At 50.8% G+C, this 7,838-nt stretch overlaps 1 pseudogene; it reads left to right on the top strand.

The window, feature by feature from the left end:
* Positions 1-7,046: 7,046 nt before the first annotated feature.
* On the top strand, positions 7,047-7,568 carry LOC132514941 (histone H3.3A-like; annotated as a pseudogene).
* Positions 7,569-7,838: the final 270 nt, after the last annotated feature.

The raw sequence follows: 7,838 nt of genomic DNA, 5'->3' as shown, positions 1-7,838 counted from the left end.
ACCTGCTTCTCCCTACCAGGGTTGATCCAGGCTTAGATATGGGGGCAGCCAGGAGCGCACAGTCCTGAAAAGAAGTCCCCAGATCCTCAGCTCTGCGCCCTCCTGCTAAGGCCCAGCCCCCTCTCTGGTCCCAGCCGTCTTGGGCCTGGGTGATCACAGAGGTCCTATCCTAGGTTCATCCACTAGTGGTAGCCAGAAATGCCCATGACCTGGGCCAGCCAGGGTGGCTGGGGCTACAGAAATGAATAAGAAAGGGGACCAAGTGAGTAGGCGTCCCATCCATCCTCCAACCATTGACCCAGCCACCTCCTTCAAGCTGACTGTGTCTTTGTATACTCCACATACACCCCTCACCAGTCCTCCCACTGCCTTTAGGATAAAGCCCAGGCTCCTGAACACAGCTGACCCGGCCCCTCACAGGCTGCTCCTGATGCCCAGTCTCCATAGAAATCCTTCCACCCCAGGGCCACCTGGAAAACTCTTCCTCACACTTCCATGTAATGTTTCTGCCACCCCCTCCAGGAAGCCTTCCCTGACCTCCTTGCTCCACCACTCCCCACTCCCATTAGATGCTTCCTCCTCTTTTTTCTGAACATTATATTACCTGCCTTTTATAATAATCTGTTTACATGTCTGCCTCTCCCTACCAGACTGGGGGTCCCCAAGGGCAGGGACCAGGGGCTTGGGGTCAATAAAAATTTGTAGAATGAATGAAGCTTTCTCCAACCTGCCCAGTCCATAGCGAGCTCTCCCCAGTCTAGCTCCACCACACAGACGGGCTGAGCCCCTCACTCAGAGGCACAATCCCTAGGACAAGGAAGAAAAGAAAAATAACACAAACACAAACAAAATACTGAGTGCCAGATGTATATTCAGTTCCAAGTGCTCACAGGTATTAATTCATTTAACCCTCACAACGTTATCCCCATTTTATAGATGGGAAAACTAAGACACAGAGAGGTTAAGTAACTTGCCCAAACAAACAGCTGGGCCGTCCAGAGCCGGGATTTCCAGAAGCCACACTGTTCACCACACTCCCTCTCAAGGGAAGAGAATGTAGGTGGAGAAGTCGTGTCCACTCTGGCCCAGGCCTGCCCCCTGGGCCTCCTGTGAGATGCTGGGGGAAGGGGTCTTCCCAGGAGAGGCCAGGCCCAGATTCCCTCTCCAGCCGGCCGTTCTAGGGCTGCGGCTTCTTTCACTTTCTTCTTAATTTTTCTGACAAGCACAGATGTCACTGCAACTGACAGCCAGCCTGTTGGTGTGAGCGGGAAGGCAGACCCAGCCTCTCATTTGTCTGGTAAGAAAATGAAACTGGACAAGAAGGAAACTGAGCTTTGGGACACCTGAGGCTCAGGTGTGGTGGCAGGAACGGGAGGGCCCCCAACAGGTGGGGAAGGGGGTACAGGGACGAGATGGGAGTTCTGAGATCCCCGAAGACCCTCGGGGCCAGCCCCTGCTTCGAATTCTTCCTTCCTTACTCCCGTCCTTCCATCCAGACTTGGTGAACAACTACCATGCTGGGTCTCTGCTGGCTCCTGGGAACACAAGGACCAAGTGATCACTATCGTTCTCAAGGGGAACCGGCAGGGACAGACCACCAAGTCCTGGCATGGGAAGTGCTTTGATGAGGCGGGGCTCTGAGGCCCAGCTGCCAGGGTTCCTATCAGCCTCCCACTTCCCAACAGTGTGAATTGCACAGGGCCCTTAAATTCCACATCTGTAAAATGGGGTGCGAACGGCACGAGCTTCGTGGGGTGCCACAAGGATTAAACAAGTTCACACAAGCAATTCATCTTGAACAGTGCCTATCCCCCAGCAAGCCCTTTCCCCCGACACATCTAGCACCCCTCGCCAGACCCCAGGGGCCTCTATGCTCCTCTGTTGTTCCTCACACCCCCTCACAAACCAGAAGTGCCCCCCAGAACCCAAACCACTATCCCTCCTTTTACAAGGCCCTTTTTACCATCCACAGCAGATATTTGCATGCACCACGCATAATGTGCTCCCCTGTGAGCTCACAGCTTCTCTGCCTGAGCCCACCAGAGGAGGGTCCTGGTGATTCTGAGACCCTGGTCTTGGAAGAGGGTGAGAGTTCTGCTTAGACTGAAACGGCTCCCTGCCCTAAACCAGGTATGTCCACCTCACCAGTGGCTCAGGCCTGGGGTGGTGAGTGGCACCCCTGGCTGCAGAAAGCTGGCTTCTCATGTGGACAGTTCTTCCTGACAGCTGGCCTCAGGCTCTCTAGCTGCAGTGCCAAGGGTCATGTTCCAGCAGAAGGGCTGCTGGGGAGATCTGTAGAAGACATTCTCCTTGACTCCGCCCCAGCCCTGCAGCCCAGAGTCCCAGGGAGCAAAGTAACAAGTCCGAGGATTTGGGGCACATCTCTGGCCTTAGCAGGTCCCTCAAAGGTACAGCACATCGGTGAATCTGGTGTGGTGAGTGTGTCTGGTGTTGGTCTTTGTCAGAGTGTTTCTGTGTGTGCATGACTCTGTGTGTGTTTGTGTGCGTGTGTGTGTGTGTGTGTACCTATACATATCTGGGGGGCGGCGGGCAGTAACTGTGTGTTTGTATCTCTGTACTGTGTATCGGAGCTCACGTGTCTGTGCAAAACTGCCTCCAGGTACCTGCATGAGTTCGTCTATGTGTCCCTGGACATTGTCCTGGGCTAATCCCTTTGTTATTGTCACCAGTAACAGCACTGCTCTCATCCACTGATACCCTGTGCTCTGTGCTTTACCGACATGTTTTTATTTATTCCTCATAGAAAAGCTTCCTGACTCCCACCCTTTCGCAAGTCACATGCACAGGGATCCCAAAGGCTAGATCAAGCCCAAATTCCATGGTGTGATCTTTGAGGCCCCTCACAATCTAACCCAAAGCGATTTCTCTAGCTGTATCTCCCTCCCTCCCCTCTTCTCAGCCTGGAATCCTCTCTCCCCTCACATCCAGGAAACTACTACTCACCTTGCAAGACCCAGAAAACATTGTTTCCTCTTGGAAGTCCTTCCTGATGGCCCTGCCACCTCCTCCAGGAAGTCTTCCCTGACTTTCCAAGAGTCGGCACCTTTAGCCTGAGTGCCGTTCCTCTGATTCCCCCTGGATGGTCATTACTTCTTCCACGTCCAACTCTCCATCTGACTGGGAGTTTGATTCCCCACTGAATCTCCAGCCTGGCACACAGTAGGTGGCTCAGGAAATGTTGGCAGAGCGTGTGATGCTTGGCTGGCTAGGAGTAAGGGAAGCAGGCTGGTGGCCCAGCTTCCACTCCCTGAGGCTTGGCCAGCTCCGCTCAAGGATGCAGCTCTGCTCTCTCCCCTGAGAGTAGAGGATCTGTGAAGGTCAAGGTGTTTGGTCCAAAGCAGGCTGTGTGAAGCTGCCCACATGGGCGCACCATAGGAAAGAGCCCAGAGCAGCACAGACCTCTGCTTGTGACGCAACTCTCTGCCTTCCCCAGAACAGCTGCGCCCCCAGACCCAAGGCCAATCCCTGAGACCAGCTGAGGCCACTGTCCACCCTACTCCCAACCCAGCAGTCAATGCATCAGAATCAAAGAGGCCTCCCTCCCAAAGGGGTGGTGCAGAGGGAGGAGGAGCGAAGGGAGGTGGGCCAAAGAGGGAATAAAAGGCCAAAGGCGTAGGAGGGAAGGGAGGGAAAGCAGGGAGGGAAGAGAAAGCTGGGTTGACCATTTGCTTCTCTTTGTCTTTGCAGGCTGATGCTTCCCCCTCTTGACAATTGCACAGCCCCCAGCCCCTCCTAATTACCATGATTAGCACTGAGCAAGCTGCCATATTTTATGACTCTCCAAAACAAAAAAATAATTTAAGCAATTACTGTCATTAACATGCTGCCCTCTTCACCACCTTCTCTGAGAGTGTGCAGGAACAGGCCCCAGGGAGTCAGGATTGGGTGCCTTCCCCTCCCCATTTTGTACCCCACCACCACCACCACCTGCCCCTCCAGAAGCACCAGCCTAGACAGCTCCAGCTGCCAGCAAGCCTGGGAGGCCTCAAGGAAGGGACTCAGTGGAACCCCTGCAGGCTCCCTGCACATCCGGAAAAGCCAGAGCCTGGCCTCTGGGAAACCACAGAGAGGGTGTCACCCCGGGCGGGGAGCCCACCAGGCCCAGTCACCCCAAGACCTGGCCTTGTCCCTCTGCAACTCCTCAGTGCCAGGCCCCCCAGCCCCACAGGCAGGACTCCCCCAAGCCCTGTTCTCTCTGGTTCCCCAATCTCCCATCACAGCTCAGCCCAATGCTCCACCACTCCCCAGTTGAGTGACCTGGTCATCCAAACCTTGGAGGTTTCTATTTCCTTGTCTGTAAAATGGGCTGTCTTAGTCAGCTTGGGCTGCTATAACAAAATACCACAGACTAGGTGAATTAAACAACAGACATTTATTTCTCACAGTCCTGGAGGCTGCAAGTCCAAGATCAAGGTGCCGACAGATTCAGTTCCCGATGAGAGCCCTCTTCCTGGCTTGCCAACGGCCGCCTTCTCACTGTGTGGTCACATGGCTTTCCTTGGTTCATGATCAAGGTGTTGGAGGGGAAAGAGAAAGGAAGCAAACTCTCTTATGTCTCTTCTTGTAAGGGCATGAATCCTATCATGGGGGCCCACCCTTATGTCCTCACCTAAACCTAATTACCTCCCAAAGGCCTCATTCCAAATACCACCACGTTGGGGTTTAGAGCTGCAACATATGAATTTGGGGTGGGGAAGACACAATTCATAGCATGAGCTTTGAAATGTCTGTGGAACAATTCCTTCCTCATGAATGCCTTTGAAGACTGAGTGAAACAATCAACAGGAAGCACCTTGAGCCAAGCCCAGCACATAGTAGGTCCTCAATCACCAGTGGTTGTCTTCAGTGCTGCCCTGAAGCAGAGGATGACTGGGGTAGAGCAGGAGGATTTGCTGAGGAGGTTGAGGAGAGGGCCAGGCTCCAGACTGTGATGATTTTGTAAACCATGATGCCTGTGACCCGGGATCATTGCCATGGCCTCCTAACCGGTCTGCCTGCTTCTGTCCCTGCCCTTTACCTTCAATTCATTCTCAACACATAAGCCACAGTGAAACTTTTAAAACGTTAAGTCAGAGCGCACAGAGGAGTGAAAATGCTCTGTGTGATCCTATAAGGATGGATACACATCATTATACATTTGTCCAAACCCATAGAATATGCAACATCAAGAGTGAACCTGGATTTCCCTGGTGGCGCAGTGGTTAAGAATCTGCCTGCCAATGCAGGGGACATGGGTTCGATCCCTGGTCCAGGAAGATCTCCGTGTCGTGGAGCCACTAAGCCCGTGTGCCACAACATATGAAACCGCACTCTGGAGCCCTCGAGACACAACTACTGAGCCCATGCGCCGCAACTACTGAAGCCCACGTGCCTAGAGCCTGTGCTCCACAGCAAAAGAAGCCACCACAATGTGAAGCCCACACACCACAATGAAGAGTAGACCCCGCTCGCCGCAACTAGAGAAAGCCCGCACACAGCAATGAAGACCCAACGCAGCCAAAAATAAATAAATAAATGATTTTTTTAAAAGAAGAGTGAACCTTAATGTAAACTATGGTCTCTGGGTGATAATAGCATGTCACTGTAGGCTCATCAATTGTAACAAACGTCCCACTCTTTTGGGGGATGTTGATAATAAGGGACGCCTGCCTGTGTGGGGGCCGGAAATATATGAGAAATCTCTGTACCTTCCTCTCAAATTTGCTGTGAACCTAAAACTGCTCCAAAAAATAAAGTCTTTAAATTGCAAAAGTAATAAATACTTAAGTTGAAAAAAAAAACAAACCACAAGTCAGATCAAGTCACTTCTCTGCTCAGAATCCTGCAGTGGATCCCCGTCTCACTCAGGGTAAAAACCAAAGTCCTTATGATGGTCCCTAAAGGCTTTGCTCTCCTGCTCCCATCCCCCTCACTCACTCTGACTTCAAACGTATCCCAAATACTCCTGCCATAGGACTGGCCCATCTACCTGGAACTCTTCCTCCAGGGACAGCTCACCTCCTTCAAGACTTGATTCAAGGTCTTCCCAGTGATGCAGCTCTCACTCAACTCCCCACCACACACTCCCAATCCCCTTATCCTGTTTTATTCTTTCATCTTCCCATGGTGCTTAACACCTTATAACATGCTTTGTAATTTACTGTTTACTGCGGTCATTGTTTATTGTCTAGCCCCAGAAGGGCAGGGATCATTGTCTATTTTGTTCTGATGTTTTCCGAGGACCTAGCTCAATGCCTGGCACATAGTAGGCACTCAGTAAATATTTGTCTAATTTAATAGAGGAACTGTAATCTTAGCCAAGGAGTGTTGTTTCCTCTGGCAGATCTAGTGGCGCCCATGGAAGGATCTGAAACAACAGAGACATCAGCGTAGCAACAGGCAAGCGATGTCCTTCAGACTGTGCAGGACAAGTCTTCAACAGCGACACCATGTGGCAGGAACAAGCAACAGAAGCAAGGGCCCTTCTTGTTTCTTCTAGGAATGGTCCTGGAAGCAGAAATGACCTCATTTTGACGGCATCAGCCACAGAGATTCCTGGGCAATTGAAACTCAGGAAGAGAATCTCAATCAGACTTTCTTCTAATATCCAGTGACACTCAGCAATTATTTAAAAACTAAGTTTCCACTTTACATCTATTAGGATGGCTATTATATAAATCAACAACAAAATAAGTGTTGGCAAGCAGGTGGAGAAATTGAAACCCTTGTGCATTGCTGGTGGAAAGGTAAAATGGTGCAGCTACTGTGGAAAACAGTGCGGTAGTTCCTCAAAAAATTAAGCATAGAATTATGATATGATCCAGCAATCCCTTCTCTAGGAATGTACCCAAAGAATTGAAAGCAGGGATTTAAACAGATATTTGTGCACCCACGTGCACAGCAGCATTATTCACAATAGCCAAAAGGTAGAAATATCCCAAGTGTCCACTGATAGATGAAAGAATAAGCAAAATATAGTATATACATACAATGAAATATTAATAAGCCTTAAAAAGGAATGAAGAGCGCAGAGCCGTTTTGTCGTTAGTCGGAGGAGCTTCTTCCATTAGCTCAGCAGCTACGGCTCTTTACTGGGCAGCAGGAACTGCGCGGCGGTCGGAGAAGCGGTGTAAGGCTTCGGCATTGGGTGAAAGGAAATGGCCCGAACCAAGCAGACTGCTTGTCAAGTCCACGGGTGGCAAAGCGCCCCGCAAACAGCTGGCCACTAAAGCGGCCGAGAAAACGCCCCCCCTACCGGCGGGATGAAAAAACCTCATCGCTACAGGACCGGGACCATTGCTCTTGGAGAAATCCGTCGTTACCAGAAATCCACCAAGCTTCTGATCCGGAAGCTGCCTTTCCAGAGGTTGGTGAGGGAGATCGCCCAGGATTTCAAAACCGACTTGAGGTTCCAGAGTGCCGCCATCGGTGCGCTTCAGGAGGCTAGTGAAGCGTACCTGGTGGGTTTATTTGAAGATACTAATCTGTGTGCTATCCACACAAAGAGAGTCACCATCATGCCCAGAGACATCCAGTTGGCTCGCCGGCTACGGGGAGAGAGAGCTTAAGTGAAGGAAGTTTTTATGGTGTTTTGTAGTAAATTATGTAAAATACTTTGGTTTACTTTGTGACTTCTTCTGTAAGAAATTGTTTATAATATGCCGCATTTGTACTTAAGTCATTCCATCCTTCACTCAGGACGAATGCGAAAAGTGACTGACTGTTCACAGACCTCAGTGATGTGAGCACGTTGCTCAGGAGTGACAAGTTGCTAATATGCAGAAGGGATGGGTGATATTTCTTGCTTCTCATGATGCATGTTTCTGTATGTTAATGAC

The sequence above is a fragment of the Lagenorhynchus albirostris genome, chromosome 2 (assembly GCF_949774975.1).
Source record: "Lagenorhynchus albirostris chromosome 2, mLagAlb1.1, whole genome shotgun sequence".
NCBI classification, from domain to species: domain Eukaryota; kingdom Metazoa; phylum Chordata; class Mammalia; order Artiodactyla; family Delphinidae; genus Lagenorhynchus; species Lagenorhynchus albirostris.
The sequence above is the reverse complement of the archived record's forward strand: the minus strand, read 5'-3'. Positions and strand labels throughout refer to the sequence as shown.